The sequence below is a fragment of the Taudactylus pleione genome, unplaced genomic scaffold, assembly GCF_031769625.1.
Source record: "Taudactylus pleione unplaced genomic scaffold, aTauple2 ptg000419l, whole genome shotgun sequence".
NCBI lineage: Eukaryota > Metazoa > Chordata > Amphibia > Anura > Myobatrachidae > Taudactylus > Taudactylus pleione.
In genome coordinates, this window is record NW_028284821.1 from 1,204,861 (window position 1) to 1,225,072 (window position 20,212).

Consider the following 20,212-nt stretch of genomic DNA (forward strand, 5'->3'; position numbering starts at 1 on the left):
ATGGCGTGCACCCCCCCAAAAAAGAGCAACCAGCCCCGGGCATTAGTAACCCAGTGCTGGGTGTGCTTAAATACAGGGGACAAACGACGTAGGGGTCCCCTGTACTTAAGCACAACCAGCACCGGGCTAGTCAGAACCAGCGCTGGTTGCCAAAATACGGGGGACAAACGACGTAGGGGTCCCCTGTATTCTGCGCAACCAGCTCTGGGCTCTGATCCGGTCCTGGTTCTGGAAATATAGGGGACAAAAAATGAGTAGGGTTCCCCTGTATGTTCCAGAACCAGCACTGGACTTTTTCTAGCGGGGGGCTGATGCCACAGCCAGGGGAGCCCTTTCACCGGGCCCCCCAGCCGCAGCATCAACCCTGACCGCTAGTCAGCCCAGGCCGGGGATCCCTGGAGAGCTGGGGACCCCCCCAATAAAGGGGTCACCCTCTCCAGGGCACCCCAGGCCCAGGCTGATAGCCCGGGGCTATCCCCGCCACCCCTGGTGGCGGTGGGTGGCGGGTTGATTGTGTGGTGTGGTGTAAATAAAGAATATCAAACATTGTCTTTACAAGTAGAACTGCAAGTCCCAGCTAGCCTGCCCCGCATGCTGGTACTTGGAGAACCACAAGTACCAGCATGCAGGGCATTAAGGGCCCACTAGTACCTGTAGTTCACCTGTAAAAAAAATGTTTAAAAAAACACAGGACACACACACCGTGACAGTATAAGTTTATTAAACATACATACACACACACACATGTACACATACTCACCTATGTAACCTGTAGCATCGGTCCACTTGTCCGGTAAAGTATCCCTAGGGGACCTGTGAAAAAAAACATACTCACCATCTCCTATGCGAGGTTCTGTCCTCTTCGTTCCAAAGTAGGCATCCCCGGACTTGGCAAAAAAAAAAAACGAAAACGCGATCCACGAACTTAGTACCGTTCTATAGAACGGTACTTCCCGAATGAGAGCTTAGCGGCGGGGTATCACCATGGAAACCCCGCTGCTAAGCGTTCATTGGCTGAGAGAGGTCATCTCCCGTCTCTCAGCCAATGAACGGCTCCCTCCATTGTAGTCAATGGTGGGAACCGCAGGGTAAACTTTAATAACCTTGCGGCTCCCAGCATTGACTACAATGGAGGGAGCCGTTCATTGGCTGAGAGACGGGAGATGACCTCTCTCAGCCAATGAACGCTTAGCAGCGGGGTTTCCATGGTGATACCCCGCCGCTAAGCTCTCATTCGGGAAGTACCGTTCTATAGAACGGTACTAAGTTCGTGGATCGCGTTTTCGTTTTTTTTTTTTGCCAAGTCCGGGGATGCCTACTTTGGAACGAAGAGGACAGAACCTCGCATAGGAGATGGTGAGTATGTTTTTTTTCACAGGTCCCCTATGGATACTTTACCGGACAAGTGGACCAATGCTACAGGGTTACATAGGTGAGTATGTGTACATGTGTGTGTGTGTGTGTGTGTGTGTATGTATGTTTAATAAACTTATACTGTCACGGTGTGTGTGTCCTGTGTTTTTTTTAAACATTTTTTTACAGGTGAACTACAGGTACTAGTGGGCCCTTAATGCCCTGCATGCTGGTACTTGTGGTTCTCCAAGTACCAGCATGCGGGGCAGGCTTGCTGGGACTTGCAGTTCTACTTGTAAAGACAATGTTTGATATTCTTTATTTACACCACACCACACAATCAACCCGCCACCCACCGCCACCAGGGGTGGCGGGGATAGCCCCGGGCTATCAGCCTGGGCCTGGGGTGCCCTGGAGAGGGTGACCCCTTTATTGGGGGGGTCCCCAGCTCTCCAGGGATCCCCGGCCTGGGCTGACTAGCGGTCAGGGCTGATGCTGCGGCTGGGGGGCCCGGTGAAAGGGCTCCCCTGGCTGTGGCATCAGCCCCCCGCTAGAAAAAGTCCAGTGCTGGTTCTGGAACATACAGGGGAACCCTACTCATTTTTTTCCCCTGTATTTCCAGAACCAGGACCGGATCAGAGCCCAGAGCTGGTTGCGCAGAATACGGGGGACCCCTACGTCGTTTGTCCCCCGTATTTTGGCAACCAGCTCTGGTTCTGACTAGCCCGGTGCTGGTTGTGTTTAAGTACAGGGGACCCCTATGTCGTTTGTCCCCTGTATTTAAGCACACCCAGCACTGGGTCACTAATGCCCGGGGCTGGTTGCTCTTTTTTGGGGGGGGGGCACGCCATTTTTTTCTCTTTTTACACAGGTTTTTTTTTTTTTTATTTACCACAGCAGCACAGACGGGTCTCACGGACCCGTTAGTGCTCTGTGTCAATGACACAGATGCAAGTAGCACGGATCTCCTGGTCCGTGCGTGCATCTGTGTCATTGAAATACACAGCAGTACAGACGGGTCTCACTGACCCATCTGTGCTCTGTGTCACTGTCAGTCACACAGATGCATGTAGCACGGATCTCACGAGTCCGTGCTACATGCAAATGAGCACCATAATGCTGATTGGCTGAGAGCCGTGACAGACGGCTCTGTCAGCCAATCAGCACTTTGCCCATTAAAGGCAAAGGCATTTTTTTTTAAATGGCCGCTCGAGGCAAAACCTCGAGATCCGACAGCAGATCTCGAGGTTTTGCCTCGGGAGAGGGATCCGGGGCAGACAGGGAGATCCGAGCTTGGGCTCGGATCGCCCCGGATCCCCGAAGTTCGGGTGGGTTCGGTTCTCAGGGAACCGAACCCGCTCATCCCTAGTATTTATAAGCACTCCTAACAAATGAATGCATTAATCACAGAATAAACTATATGTGCCTCACTGCAGCTTTCAGCAAGTCTCAAAAAGGTCATAATCAATCTGTGTGGTAAATCACACTTCTATAAGTCATACATTTAGCTGTCTCGTGTCACAATTTATTCACTTAATATATTACACATTGGTTTGTGAGTATAGAATAGCGTCACACTAATGCTGCTATATAATGTCAGTTTTATTCTGACTCATCAATTCCTATGAAGCTCACAAATCACTTTAAGCTGTGCTGCTAATAAATGTTACTGCAATGTTAACATTATCCCTACTCAAGTAGCATTATTACCACACCATATATTTATAGTGTTATCACTTATAAACTAGTATATGCATGATAAATACATTTTCATGGGATCATGTGGTGGACCCACTGGAAACACCAACGTGCACATTTCAATGTGTAAACAGCTTTATCAAGGCTGAACCAGATTGTCCCCCACAGGTGCATATTTAACAGATATAGGTGACCAATCAAAATGCTTCTCCATATCACATGCATGTGGCAGCCAATGAGAGCCTTAATTCCAGCTAGCTGCATCAGAGATCACATGATCTACCTTAATACTACAGCTCGTTCATGCCATTTGTAAACAAAACTCCAGATCACATGATCGGATCTCATCTCCTCCTAAAGAAGGAGAAGAACATACAAATACTATTATAACAAAATAAGTAGTGTCAGAATGATAAACTAGAGCAACATAATACATGTAATATAAAATAATATAATAATACTAAAGGAAACAGTTATAAAATAATAAACTCAATGACCATAATATCATGAAAAAAATCCATCTCACAAATGAAGAGGTAATAAAACCCCAATTATATCAAATCTAAACACACATATACATACATATATATACACATACACACACACATACATATGTAAAAATAAACAATTTGCCAAGTGAATAATCTAATTGTTAATTTAATATAGAGTCACTACCCAATTAACCAATGGCAACAACAAAAAATAATATGTAGAATAACAAAATATTGTATATGTATATAATAATAAAATAATTAGAAACAAAAAGTCCATGTGGATGAGTGGCATATCAAGAACAAGATCATCTCATAGGATGAAAAAATGTGACAAAACTGTGAATATAAATAAGCCTCCTAAAATAAATAAATAATAATAAAATAATAATAATAATAATAATATAAGCTGCATCAGAGATCATATGATCTCCCTTAATACTGTAGGTTATTCATGCCATTTGTAAACAAGACTCCTGATCACATGATCGGATCTCATCTCCTCCTAAAGGAGAAGAACATACAGATACTATTGTAACAAGATGAGTAGTGTCAGAATGATAAACTGGAGCATAATAATAAATATAATATAATACAACAATACTAAAGGAAAAAATATATATAGTAATATACTCAGTGACCATAGATTCCATCTCACAAGTAAAAATAGGCAATATAACTCCATTTGTATTAAATCTACTGTCGAAGCTGGATAATTGGCTGAGACAAGATCAGCTTAAAATTAGATCGTAAAGACGCCATCTTGCGACTGGCCGCAAGACGCCATTTTAGAAAATGAGATCGCAAGATGCCATTTTGCGAATGGCCGCCCAAGCGCCATTTTAGGTAAACTCACACTTAAGTACATATGGCGACATTACCATTAGCATCATGCGATTGCATCTTTCACCATTTCTCATACACACATTAATACGCACAATTGCGCTGTTAACTAGTCGCATATTAGCGAATGCATAAGATCCTGTATGAAAACCCTGTTTATTAGCTTCATGCGCACTCATCTGCCCCAAGTTAACTAGCGTCTTTATATCAAACCCCAAATACTTACACAGTACATATTCACATAAAAGGTCTCATAAGCTTTAAAGTATAAGATTCAAGTTTGTTCATTTATTATAATTGCTGTGAAATAAAGGTTATTTGGTAGCTAAGGTTTAATACATGATAAGTAAGTCATGTTTGATTTTATACTGATCTGCACTCTTTCAACAGCATTCTGGTATTCCTCAGTGTGAAGATCGCAACATGCATTCTCAACTTATGGACCGCAGAGACTTAAAGCACCGAAATGTACATTATATGACCAACTGTTAGGATGTGCATGAGGCAGGAAACCAGAGACAACCAGTTGTTAGAGGCTGGACTGTGTCTATTTGAATCAACCTGTTAAATGCTCTGCAACAGATGCATCCTCCTTGGGAACCAATGGCATCAGCGACAAGCCTCTCTATTGTGTTGTCTGTTTCTGTGAAAGTATAAACGTGTGTGTTGTGACCCCAGTTTGAGTCTTCTTGCTGAATGCTGATTGACGGGGGTTTCTTGCTGATGCCTACATCTGGCCCAGAGCACCGTGTATGTATAACTGTACTTGGGTCTGTATAATTCTTTGCGCTAAATTGTACTTAGATCATAGCGTGTAACTGACTGTACTTTTACTTGAAATATCACTTTGTGCTTTGGAACCACAGGTTCAAGGTCTGGAGTCTTTATTTACTATATGACTGCGTACGCAAAATAGCGTCATCCTTAGAGGTTTATAGGCAGGATATTAGAAGGTATAGGCAGGAGTGTATAGAGGTTCAAATTCAATATCCTTACTACAAATATATATGTATATATATATATATATATAATTTGCCAAGTGATTAGTCTAATTGTTAATTTAATATAAGATCACTACCCAATTAAGCAATGGCAACAACAAAAAATAATATATAGAATAACAAAATATTGTATATAACATGACAATTGGAAACAAAAAATCCACGTGAATAAGTGATGTATCTATATATAGGCAAGATCATCTCATAGGATGAAAGAATGTGACAAAAATGTGAATGTGAATAAGGCTCCTAAAACATGAAAAAATATAATATAAGAAAGAGAGGTAAGTGAGTAGTAAAATGTTATCAACGTGAATCAAATGATGAATAAAATTTAAGTGTAAACATGTATAATAATGACAAAAAAAGAAAATAATATGGTAAATATAACCTCCATGAAAGAAAAATATATATACATGTGATAGGTGTTCAAATCCTAGATTTAACAATAATAGTAAGATTAGTAATATAATTTATATTATGTATATAAATCCTAGATTTAACAATAATAGTAAGATTAGTAATATAATATATATTATGTTTATTTTTATGTATTTTAGTTACCGGGCTATTCCTCATCAGGGGCTTCTGATATTCAGCAAACTCCGAAAACTGAACGTTTTCTGAGTTTGCTCGCGAGAACAAGCGCCATCTTCAGACGGCACTTGCTCTCGTATCCCTGCTCCTTCCTATGGGATCCCCCTGCCGCCTTCTCATGGACTCCCCGGCGGCTGTGCGCATGTGTGACCGACAGGGAGGAGGTAAGCAACACAGCTACTTCTGTAGCTGCGATCAGGGCCGCCATCAGGGGGGACTGTGGGGACTACTGTACCGGGCCCGGGCACTCCGACAGAGAAGGGGGGCCCGGCCAACTCCAACCACCCACCTGCCGCTACCGCCGAAGCAAACTAAAGGGGCCTCCTGTCCAATACTTTAGTTGGCACTGCATAAGGGGCATTACTTTAGTGGGCACTTCATAGGGGGCACTACTTTAGGGGGCACTGCATAAGGGGTGCTACTTTAGGGGGCACTGCATACAACCGGCAGCAGCAAACCAGGCACATATGATGCATGTGCAGTTGCATATCGATATACAGGGCCAGGGCCGCCATCAAGGGGGGACTGCCGGGCCTGTAGTCCCGGGCCCAGAGAGAGAGGGGGCCCGGATGTCAGTGGTGGGGATCAATCATTCATTTACTGACAGCCAGGGAGGAGAAACAACGCGCAGGCAGCATTCCATATGTTGCCGGCCGCAAGCAAATCACAGCTCGCGAAACGGCAGCCAATTAGGAGCGGCCGCTCCTGATTGGCTGCCGGGTCGCGAGCAGCCAATCAGCAGCAGCCTCTCCTGATTGGCTGCCGGTCCACAAGCTGTGATTGGCTTGCGGCCAATGTCGTATTTAGAATGACGCAGGCGCGGTTTCTTCTCCCTGGCTGCCGATGCAATCCACAATGCTGACATCCAGGCCCGGTTCCTCCATGCCTGACTGGCTGCCAGTGACAGGTAAGCATACTGATCCTTCCTTGCACTCGCTTTATAGTCTAGCCAGCCTTCCCTGCGCACCCTTCCCAGTCCAGCCATCCTTGTCTGTACTTTTCCCCCTCTACTCCAGCCAGCCTTCCCTGCCCTGTGCCCCCCCTTTTCCAGCCAGCCTTCCCAGCCCTGTGCCATCCATAGTCCAGCTAATCTTCCCAACCCTGTGCCCACCCTTAATCCAGCCAGCCCTGTGCCCCCCCCATTCTAGCCAGCCTTCCCAGCCCTGTACCTCCCCCCCCCCTAGTCCAGCCAGCCTTCCCAGCTCTGTGCCCCCCATCCCGGGGAGGGGGGCCCTACCTATTTTGTCAGTACCGGGCCCCATCATTTCTGATGGCAGCCCTGTACAGGGCCATAAGGAGTGGTTTGCGGCCGCACAGGCCGGGATCACCTGGGGGTGGTACTAGCCATACCTGCCATTCACTGCAGTCTGCGCCCTCTTCCGGCTCACAGTTTCTGAACTATATGGGGGGGGTCCCTGCCTATTTTGTCAGTCCCGGGCCCCACAATTTCTGATGGCAGCCCTGACTGTGATACTAAACAAGAGGATTGCTGCTTTTCGGAGCTCGATCGTAATTCATTCGCTGCACATGTGCAATGTGGCTGTCACGCATGCGCAGATCACCGATAATCACTCAACTGCATGAAAACCCACATATCGTTCATCTCTGAATGAGGCCCATTGTCCAGTGTATAACTATTGTGCAGTGTATTTTCCTGCTTTTCAGTTAGCAGTTAAAAAGTATTTTTACCTTACAAAATGTACCAATAAATACATATTTTCTGTTAACTAGCGCTGTTTATAAATTTTATTATTTTCCATTTTGCATTGGTGCGATAACCTATATGACACTGGGCATATGAGGTTTTACATTTATATTTTCTATGTAATTAAACCACTAGTAGGATTTTAATAGAGGACCAGACTATGCAGAGATTGAGTAAATGTTACCATGGCAGCAAAACCATTTTGACATTTGAGTAAGCCACAACTAAACCTTTAGCACACTTTAAACTTACATGCAATGTATGAAGGCGATTGCACTCATGAATTTTTAAATACTATGCATGAATGTTCTCATAAAGAATGGGTAATAGTTACTTTTTCTCGACCATTGTTAGAGAAAAAAAATAAAAATTCAAGGCTGAAAAACTTTATAAAACAAAGATTTTTATTAAAAAATAATAATAATAAAAATAATTTAAGAGCCCAAAGCTGTAGGCCGCTTGCTTTTATACAGACCACAGAAATCCAAGATAACTTCTAATAGCTGTAATAATCTACATTACATTATTCCTTATAACTCATATACTTTCCTAATGAATGCTAAATAGATGACATCAGAATTTACCAATTTTAAGCAAGGACATTACAGTTGACTGTTCATATCAATATTATTTTTATCTATAGAGATGGGCCAATAGATTCAACAGATTTTGAAATGTAACCACCACATGCTTAGCTTTATAAAAGATCTTACAGCCCCAAAAAATCATTTCTACTGCACTGTTCTAGAGTGCAACTTCTGAATAATTCCAATTGGGACTAGCGACCTGTGATTTATCAGTGGCCCCTGACATGAGCGTATTAATGCTAGGGATGTGCAGGCTCGGATAGGTTCGAGTTTGCACGTGGAGTTCGGATTTTTCCCTCCAAAAAAACGGAACTCAGAAAGAGGCAAAACGTCATCTTGCATGGACGAACATCATCATTCCTGGACAAAAGTTGCAAACTCGAACCTATCCGAGCCTGCACATCCCTAATTAATGCCCAAGGGGGCCCATGTGCAGCAGACCCTCTCCTCTGGGAAGATGGCCGCCTCAGCTCCTCCACATCTTACCGTGTGCCGGCAGGAGGATCACTCCTCCTCCACAGTGCCATCTTCCCAATGATATTCAATAAGATGGCGCATGCACACAGTGCTAGAGTCTTTGCTTCCACCACACAGCTCCATCTTCCTGCAGATGTCACTGGGAAAATGGCTTCAGCATACCGGCACAAGGTAAGTATACCATGGGTGCAGGGTATGTGTGTCACAACTCATGGCTAGATGTGCCGGTGGTATTCACAAGGAGGTTTGGACTTAGCTGCGTCTGACACGCAGGTTGCGGCCCTCAGACTTGGTTCCCTAATACAGGTGCTGGTGTACTCTGGATGGAGAAGTGTACAAAGGAGGCGTAACAACGTAGTTGACTAGCCGGGTCAGAACCAGACAGACAAGACGATATCAGGAATGACACAATATCAGGGTCAGGAATGAAGCCAAGGTCAGAACCAGAATACCAATCGCAGTACCAGGCAGAAGACAGAATCGGGTCACGTACAAGCCAAGGTCAGGAATGAGCAGGAGCAATCACAGATAGAGGAACGCTGGTGTAAGGTTGGGAACTTATAATCTGGCATTAGAGTGTCCTCCGGAGCCTGATATAGGAGGAGGCTAGAGTTTGCCACCCCAGTGACGTCACCCCCCCGGCGTGGCTGGCCCTTTAAGAGTATTACTGAGCATCTCACGTGGCCGTATGGGAGCTGCAGCCGCTTACTGGAAGGAGAGGAAACAAGTCACCGGGACCACACACAGCATACACCGGGCGGCTGCAGAGCAGGGGAGCTGGTCAGACGTTGAAGCAGCAGGTGCTGGGAACCACCCGCCTGCTGCTCCGTGGACCACCATCGCTGCTAAACCCAGTAGGTAGATGCCTGTATCTGGCACGATGTGACAACACGGTGCGACCCCCTGGATGCAGGGGCCCATGTTTGCTGCACACCCTGCACCCATTATAAATATGCCTATGGCTCCTGACTAGTCTCGTCTTCACTTCCTGTACATTCTGTCCATAATTGGTGAAAAGTAGCATTGTCAGATTTGTCATTCCACCTACTGTATAATGCAGGGATGGGGAACCTCAGACCTGGGGGTCGTACAAGGCCCCCGGAAACATTTGGTCTGGCCCTCTGAGCTTTTTTCTTCTTGCCTCGTCTAGCTAGCAGGGTGCCTAGAATGCCACCCTGCAGCCAGAATCTATGCAGCAGTGCTGCCTGGAGCATCCTTAAGATGCTTCAGATGGTCACAACACTGCCCTTACAGTTCCCCGGAACATCCTCAGGGTGCTTCGGGCATTGCTGTAATCACCGGCGATTGTGGCCCCGCCCAACTGTGACGTCACACGGACGGGGCGTGGTCTGCATAATGTTACATATATCAAAGTGGCCCTTGGCAGAAAAAAAGGTTCCCCCCCCTGGTATAATGGATCACAAACACCAGCTATTCATTCCTCGCTATCTCAACCAGGTGTATACTGTACAATGGACTGGTTGGTGCAAATATCCCAGCAAAGCATTGGTACAGCACAGTATCTACACTTTTATTTTTTCTAAAGCAGTAACTGGTGCAAAAAAAAAAAAAAAAGGAAAAACACATATTAAAGCCCTTATTGTATCAAGTTTATTGTGTTGACTGTCAATTAGTTTATAGACGATAACAACTTGCATAAAGATAAGGAAAAGTCCTACCCCCAGAAATGTGATAAACTTATGCCAAGGCAGGGGTTGTGTAAATATGAGACAAGCGCATAATAACATTATTTAATTGCAGCTCATATTGACGGCTCATTTGATGAACTCTATCATCTTTTTATCAAATCATAACGCAATGCTGTTGTGATTGTGTGTGTAGGGTGCGGTGTAGTCAGACAGTTACCTTACTCCAGTTGCTCTCACCTTCGGGACACTGAGATGGTACATGGGCCGGCCTGGAAAGCATGTCATATTCTGCAAAGGGAGAAATATTAGGTCCTGGCAGAAGACGGGTAGGGTAAAGGCTCATACACACTTAATGATATGCTCCATGAGCGATATCATTAAGTGTTTCCCCTGCACTGCCGGGCTCAATGTCGTTAATGACATTGAGCACACACACTGAACGATATTGTGAGCGATATCGTCCAGTGCCCCTCGCCTCCCTCATCCCCGAGCTTGCAGAGCCTGATGATATCGTCAGGTTGCCCTGCAAGTACGGGTGATGAAAGACATTGTTAGTGATCCGTGGCAGCGCGCATTGTCAACAATATATTGCATACACACTGGACGATATTGAACGCGATGAACGATAACGTTAATGCTTATATCAATCAATTTATCGTCTAGTGTATACATGGCTTAAGCAGTGGCGGCTTTACCTCTAGGCAATATCAGCGCCTGCCTAGGGCCCGGCGGGTCCCAGAGGGCTCACTGGCAGGGCTGTAAAATGCATGTTTGTGTTACAAAGTATCGGCCCCGGCAGACTGTCAGCACATTGAACAGCTGCCGGGTGCCACTCTGTCTCACTCTCCTCTCCCCTCCACTGTGTGCTGCGTGTGATGTGACACGCTAAGGGGGCACAAGATGAGCCGAGAAAATGCTCAAACTAGAAGTTTGCTAGAGAGGTCTCCAAAATATATGAATCCTGTGGCAGTGCTACAATAGTCAGGAGTGAGGGGGGGGGGGCACCCGTGGGGGAAGGGGGTGTAGTTTCCAGCACTACACACCTGTTACTTTAGTGTAGTCCACTGGGGGAAAGGGGGGGCACCCGCAGGGGGTGGGCAGGGTGTAGTTTCCAGCACTACACACCCATCAAAGTAGTCTAGTATGGGAGGGGGGTGGGGATGGTAGTTACCAGCACTGCACACCTGTTAAAGTAGTCCGGTAAGGGTGGCACCCGCAGGGGAGGGTGAAGGTACCAGCACTACACACCCACTATGGTAGTCCAGGGGGAGGAGCACCTGCAGGGGAGATGTAGTTCCCAGCACTACACAACCATTACAATAGTCCGGTGGGTAGGGGTGGGGGTAGATTGGTTGTTTCAAGTAGTATTCACCTGCTCCAGTAGCCCGGGAGTAGGGGTGAGGTGGGTGGGGGGGTTGGTCTGGCGGGGGGATTGAGTGTTTCCAGCAGCACTAACCTGCTATAGTCAGAGGGGGGGGGTGTTGAGTGTTAATATCAATCACCTGCTACAATTCAGGGGGGGGAGGGTTGGGGTCTTTCCAGCACTTACCTGCTATAGTCTAGGGGAGAGGGGGTTGTGGAGTTAATGCACTCTGATGTGCGCACTATATAAATAATGATCAATGAATAAGTGAATTACAATTGTATTGTCATTAAGGTGAACACTATATAACTGTATCATAGTCCAATGGAGAGATTGGGCAATGGAGAGAACAGATCGAGATGTAAAATGAGATGGGAGGGTGGCAGGAACTGGGATAATATACTAGAAGAGAAGGAAACATACAGGACAGGCAGCTCCTACTCCCCTGCAGCTACCAGTCCCAGCTGCGATTAGTAGAGGAGTGACTTCCAGTGGAAGCCGCTGCTCTGCCTTTCGGGCAGCCCTACACAGCTTCTAGGGGCTGCAGCCGAAGCAGTCCATAGAAGCCGTGGTTATTCGCTGCATCACCGCTAGTCCTGGCACTTGCCATTCCCATTGTGCAGGCGCCAGGCCTTGGCCGACTGGCCAGCAGCAGTGGCAGCCCTCCTCTTGCAAGAGAGTAGGAGCCGCTGTTGCCCCCTACTGTCCCAATTTTGGTAAGGTAGACTTGAACTGATAAGTTTTAAAAAGCTTAATATAAGGGGGAAAAATTAGGAACGGAAATATAGTGTTATGGATTGTTAAAGGAAGGGGGGCCCCAAATCGGTGTCTTGCTCAGAGCCCCATCAGGTCTAAATCTGCCTCTGGGCTTAAAGAGGGGCTGCAACCACCTACACAACTGTCTGATCGGATATGTGTCATTACAGAATCCTGCATCTCAGACACCCTTTTAATACCTAAGGTCACTCTTACACCTAGGTGACAGCTGATAGTGTATGTCACCTAACAAATGCCCACAGGCTGTACTAGGGTTATCACGTACATCAGAAAAACTTGGTTGCTATGATGTGATACTTCGGCATCCGCAGCTACTGATAACAGCCTCAGAGGAGATGCAGCTGTGTAGGAAACTACCACGCTAATAAACCACTGGGACTCTTCTAAACAGGGTGCATTCACAGTGCGCGCTGGATGAGAGATATGGAAGCCCATGAAAATAGAGGATTTAGAGGACGAATACCAGTCAATTGGTCAACAATAAAAAGGACAACATTCAGAAGGTCGACACCAGATGGTCGACACATTCTGAACATCGACATTAAAAAGGCCAAAATGGTCATTGACCAACATTCTGTAGACATGTTAAATGGTCAACACAGTCATTTAACATGTCGGCACTAAATTGCTGACATTTTTTTTTCAGGATTTTAGAGCTAGGGTTAGGGTTATGATTAGATTTAGGGTAGGCTAGGATAAAAAAACAAAAAAAATAGTGTCGACAATTTACTGTCAACATGTTAAATATCAACATTTTACCTGTGTCGACCATTTAACTCTGTCAACCTAAATGCATGTCTACATAATGTTGGCCGACCCAATGATCATGTCACCCTTTTTCCTGTTGACATTCAGAAACAGTCAACCTTCTGGTGCTGACCTTCCGAATGTCGACCTTTATACTGTCGACCTTTTATACCAACCTAGAGAGGACTGAAGCCTGCAATGTCCCCATACTTTGTGATAAAGGTGAATTGTGCTGCTAGAGTTGCTTCAGATGCCTTGTAAGCTGCTGAAGTGAAAGAACTGTTACATATACTGTAGGAATGAGGAGAGTGCCCTTCCATAGTGTAGAGAGCTGCGACAGGAGCAGAAGTGAGTATGGGGAGAATAAAAAGAGAATGAGATGCTGGTAGATCTCTGTAAGTAGCTACAACATACACGGACCAGGCAGCAAAAAAAGATAGAGCCAAGCTGCAAAATTATCTAGAGACACACTGCTGTGAGCCTCTAATAGGCAAGCTGCATAAAGACGTCAGAGTGCCTGGTACTTGTAGTACCACAACCAGTGCAAGTGTTCTGGAGAATCAGTACCCACTATTCCACAAGAGGGGCTGCATCTAGCTTTGTGTCTTCAGAGTGGTGAGATACAATCATTGTTCACTCATATTTGTTGTCTACAAGTGACATTGCTATGATTAGAGCAGCAGTAGACATACCAGCACTGCAACTCATGTTTTATGGGTCCCAACTGTGCACATAAAGACCTCTAAGGAACCGGGTTGCCACCATACAATTCATGTAAATGGGGTTTCTAATTACAAGAGTGTCAATCCCATTAGAGTCATATACTATATTGAATTTAATGTGTGAGGACTTTACTGTTACAAGCATAACTGCCAGAGTTAGCAGGTCTATAGGATTCTTATTATCATTACCCAATAGTTAGTAGGTTGGTAGAAGTACCACAAATCTATGTCCATTTAAATGTAATTATCAAATCCATATCTGTGTTTAGGCGCTAACATAATGTTAAGGAAACAAAGTAAATTATGGAAATGTGATATTGTATTTATTGAATATTAAAGTGCATGCTCTTAATGCATTTTCTATTGAAAAATGTGTTAACATTTATATTAAATTTTCTTGGTCATTAACATTCAAGTAAAAGCATTATAACGAATTGGTTGTGCATTTATTGTGATTGGGGGTGGGAACCTATGCCTCTCTGCTGTTGTGTGGAGAAAGGGACAGTGCTGATGAGGATAGAGTGTCAGAGCAAGAGTGGGCCCCTTGCACCCCACAGCAACCAAGTAACATCTGACTTGTAATAAGGATCCAGCCTATAGTAACATCCATCAGTTTATTTGGGTTACCCCAATGAGGTACAACTTAATTTTTATCATTGTTTTTATAAATAATTACAAATATCATTAGGGGGTAATTAATATGTAGCTAGATACAAAAAACTCTCTCCTATGGAGCCAGTAATCTATATATTAAAAGGAAGGGAAGACTTCTACAGAGAGGCTATTAAATACTTTTTATCTTAGCATTAGAACAGAGTGCCATTTACTGCAATCACAGACTGTACCTTAACTACTAAAATGGAAAATTGAAGATTGATCCATAGATTTACAGGTCATTGCTAGACATAATCATTTTTTTGATCTTTACTGTGCTGCAAATGTTTGTTTATTTTTATGTGTTTTATTCCATGAGGCATAAAAAAAGCTAATAAACTTTTCTCTGTTTGGATGCTCTGGGAATATTAATTCATTATCCTAAGGGGGCTTTTTTTTCACCCACAGGAATGAATGCAGTATTGTGAATATATGCCAGGGAATGTGGCTATAGTTTACTTTGCTTTCCGGACTATTATTGCAATTTCACATTCCGATGACATTATATATTTGCTCCAATTTATCTCTAAATTACCAATGAAACATATAACATTTTATTTATCTGCCACTTTGTTACAGGATATGAAAGAATGATTACAATCACCACAAAAACAATTCTCGCTAAATGTATAATTGGCCAATGCCATCGGCAAACAAATCGCTCTCTCTGTGCTTATATAGCACAGTGCTGGGTGTCTTCTGGAATCTTTAAGGTGGCGTTGTGACAGATGCTTACTTCTAATCTGGGATGAAACTGTCGGTAAGAAATATGTTCCAGATTCATGGAACTATCTTTTTGTTGTTGTCCTTTACAGCTCAATTCTATTACAGGAGGTATTATCAATAATACCATAAAGCCATTACTGGCTTTGTCTGAACATTGTATAAAAGGGTAAATTGTACTGTAGCGATAGAGGGGGGAGTCAATAAATCTAGCCCTGGTGCTAATAGCAATGTGCTAATATAAAAAATAAAATAAATATTAGTAATAATGATCAAGCAGCAGAATCCTAGAAGTTCTGTGTGTTACATTCTATCCAAAAACACAAGAAAAACACAGAAAGGACCAGGGCTATAAAATGTATATGTATGTTTTTATATAATGATTAAATAGGACAGAAAACCACAGCAGGCACAGCAAAAAATTCTAAAATAGTTAAACAGCAAAAATAAAACAAAAAAAGACCTTTCTAATCTTAACATCAAATCAATCGAATTAGTTACAAATCAGCAATCCAGCACACTGAATCAGCCAGTATTAAGGCCAGCATCCTATGTAATTACAATGCAGAAGTATCAGCTTACACACATTTGCAAACATATGATAAGCCACTTACTGTTGTGTTTTTCTCTTGTCTACTGTATATAAACCCTTCATGAAAAGCACCTGTATAAGCCAATACATTGATAGAGCAACTTGCATTTTGTATATTGTTGTCTTGAGAGGCATTTATTGGATCAGGTAGCTGGAGGACATGCTTGTCCTTGTAGTGCCCTATTGGAAGATTTTGGGGTATCTCCTGGTAAGATAGCTCTCAATTTAAAAACACATGACTGTATGACCCAATATAGGACCTCGCATTGTTTAGAGTTAGGACCACCCCTAGCAGAGGTGCCTTTATATGGCAGGTGACTTATCATATATTTGCAAATGGGTGTAACTAAGGACCAGATTCAGAGATGTCTTTGGATGCAGCTGCTGTGCGAAAATATGTAAAAGCAGCAGGAGGCATCTATAGTAGAAAGATGCCCACTGCATCTTTTGTGATCTGCTGCTGAGTCTGAAGACGCAGCCATCCAATCATCTGCATGAACATTGGTCATCTGAGTAACCCTCAGATTACTCCGGATGTGCAGTGTCTTCACCCTGCCAGGGCCAGTGAAGTTGTGTCCACGGACGCATCCACTGGCCTCGGCACATCCAGAAAACTGGGCCGACATGCCCCTGTTTTCTGTAACACTGGCTGTTACCACCCCTTCCCTGCCCCCAAATGGGAGATTAGGGGACACTGTGACAGTCGTCGCAGATAGAGATCTGCATATGTACAGTACAGATCCTGCACACATGAAGATCGTCAAACATCGTAGATGTACGTAAACCAAAGAAATCTTGATTTACTGCGCTTAGTGGTAAAAGCAATCCCATTCAATAATAAAAGTATATCGGTAATTGCTTTCTATTTAGACACAGGAGGCTTATATAATGCACAAAAATAAGTTTAATCACATAAACATCTAGATAATATAAAAATATAAATAAAATCACAATCAATATAGCAGCATACTTATAGGAACCAATGTAAATCCTATTATAACACAATTATCATGTAAATTAGGGATTGAGTATAAGCATTATATACCAATCTGTTCAATCACCACTTCTGTGTGGGAATATTCAGTATTCACATCTCAGTGGATGTTTAATTGCTACAAGTAGATCTCTATATCATATGGTTTGAAGCAAGTAACCAATTTGTTACAATTATAATGTTCTCACAGAACAAGCCTGAAAAAAGGCACTCAGTAGTTATTAGTGATAAACTGCCATCCCAGTTATAATCGTGTTTATCCTGCTGCTTGAATATAAACACAGTTTTACTTCAGTCTGGGTGAGCCAGGATATTTTAACTTTTAATATCCCCAGTTCACTGTGTTAGTGTGGCCACGCTCGGATGTCCAAAGCTGGATACTTTCCTCTGTGTGAGGTGATCGATCTCTAATGGTGAGCAGAGGTAAACGCTGTGGCCCTGATTCAGAGCCGGATGCTCTGAAAGAGCGCTCGCTCTTAATCAGGGCGTTTTTTTTTTTTGGAGTGGTCTCCTGGCTGCTCGCATAGCTGTGGGTGACCACCCACAGCTATTGCGAGCGGCCAGGATGATGGTCGCGATGGTCAAGACCATCGCGACCATCGGGCTTGCGACGAGACCCTTGTGGTAGGGTCTCGTGGCCGCAAGCCCAAGAGAGCTTCTGGCTCTAATAGAGCCGGAAGCTCTCCCACTGACATCACTCGTGATGTCAGTGGGGCCGCCCACAAACAGCAGGCGTTCGCATGGGTGGTAAGCAGCTGTTGCTGTTAGTGTTCCTGCGGACCAGGTGGTAATGTCTATGCAGGAGCAGATATCAGGCAGCGATGAGGGAGAGCGATACTAGCGGCAAAAGATGTCCGCTAATGTTGTTCTTGCCGACCCCTGGCTCTCAAGCTCTTTAATTGTGCAGTGGCTTCTTAGGCTTGTCTGGAACAGAAAAAAGAAGCTGGAGGATGAAGGGTTCATAAACCATCAGGAATCTGTATATTTCTGAAGTAGGCCCTGAGTATTTTGCATGTTATTTACAGTACATATTGAGTAATAGCCTTCTTACTGGCATGTTTATAAATCATGTATTTGTCCTGCATTGTTTGTACTGTTAATAACTGTTTGTTTTGTGAGCTCATTTGTTCATGAACTCTGTAAGGCAATGCGGGACCCTTGTGGCACCATATAAAGGATAATAATAATAATTATAGAGCCCTGTCGGAAACCTTAGTGTGTCGTTTCTTGCCTAGATAAACCCTTCCCCTTTCAAGCACCTGTGTGAGACAATAAATTGATTGAGCAATTATGTACAGTGCCTTGCAAAATTATTAACCCACCTTGGCTTTTTACCTTTTTTGTTACATTACAATCTGTAATTTATTTTTAATCTAATGTTTAGATGATGGATCTGCACAAAATAGTCTAATTTGGTGAAGTGAAATGAGAAAAATATATATAAAAAATAATCTTTATAAATAAAATTCTGAAAATTGGCATGTGCATATGTAATCACCCCCTTTGCTATGAAGCCCCTCAAAAGTTCTGGTGCAACCAATTACCTTCAGAAGTCACATAATTAGTGAAATGAAGTCCACCTGTGTGAAATCTAAGTGTCACATGATCTGTCAGTATAAACACACCTTCTCTGAAAGGCCCCAGAGGCTGCAACACCACTAAGCAAGAGGCATCACACCATGAAGACCAAGAAGCTCTCCAAACAAGTCAGGGACAAAGTTGTTGAGAAGTACAATTCTGGGTTGAACTATAAAAAAAATATCCAAATCTTTGATGATCCCCGGAGCACTATCAAATCCATCATTATCAAATGGAAAGAACATGGTACACAACAAACCTGCCAAGAGAGGGCCGCCCCCACCAAAACTCACAGACCGGGCAAGGAGGGCATTAATCAGAGAGGCAGAACAGAGACCAAAGGTAACCCTGAAGGAGCTGCAGAATTCCACAGCAGAGACTGGTGTATCTGTGCATGTGACCACAACAAACCGTACACTCCATAGAGCTGGGCTTTATGGAAGAGTGGCCAGAAAAAAGCCATTACTTAGTGATAAAAATAAGAAGACACGAATTTAGTTTGCCAAAAGGCATGTGGGTGACTCCCCAAATGTATGGAGGAAGGTGCTCTGGTCAGATGAGACTAAAATTTTACTTTTCGGTCCCCAAGGAAAACGCTATGGGGTCTATTTACTAAGCAGTGTTAGGAGACAGAGTGAAAAGTGATAAGGTGCCAGCCAATCACCTCCTAACTGCCATCTCACAGGCTGTGTTTGAAAAATGACAGTTGGGAGCTGATCACTTTTCACTCTGTCTCCTAACACTGCTTAGTAAATAGAAAAATAAATAGAATTCACTGTCGAAGTTAACGTTTCATATCAGAGTTTTTTTCTGCGTTAAAGTATGGTGCGCGCTCCCGCTTATCCCCGTATTCAATATAAAATTAACGAAAACGGGAAACTCCGAAGTTGGATTTGCGTAAAGTTACAAATTTTTCCTTCAAAAAATTGTATGAACCCCCTAAAGTAGTAAAAACATGGGGGATCACTATGGGTACCCCCGTTTTAGCCTTTAATTGAAAGTCGGGGATTTAAATAGCCGCAGCAGGTGTTTTTTTCCCGACATTGAATAAGTGATGCAGAAGAGCACTTAGGTTATTTTTTTAGTTTTTTTAAGTGGTCCCATCAAATTTGGGGTACATAAAAATGGGTACTAGCATATTTTTAAGTCCCTAAAGTAAGTTTTTAAAAATTCTGCAACTATGCACCTGCCGCTATAAATCTACTCTAGAAAACATCTGCCGCATACATGCAGAATAGCCCTGAACCTATTTCCCTATTGTTAAACAATTTTTTCCCATTTTTTTTTTTTTACCCCAATTTTTAAATTAATTTGTTGGGGTGTCCCTAATTTTTTTTGAAACTTTTTTTGACACAGTTCTTTTTTAAATGTCATTCCCAGGGTGCAGGCTATTTTTTTAAAGCCTGCACCCCTAAACCCCAATTCTGCACTTTTTTTCGACACCTATTCAGTGGTGAAAAGTTATCCACGTTTTTTATCAAACACTTTTCAAAACTGCGATAAGTCTTTGAAATTGAATACGGTGTAAAAGTAAAACCTGCGATAATGACGTCATACCTCCGATATTAACGCAAAAACGATGTTATCGCACCCATATTGAATACCCTTGTATGTCTGGCACAAACCCAACACATCCTATCACCCCAAGAACATCATCCCCA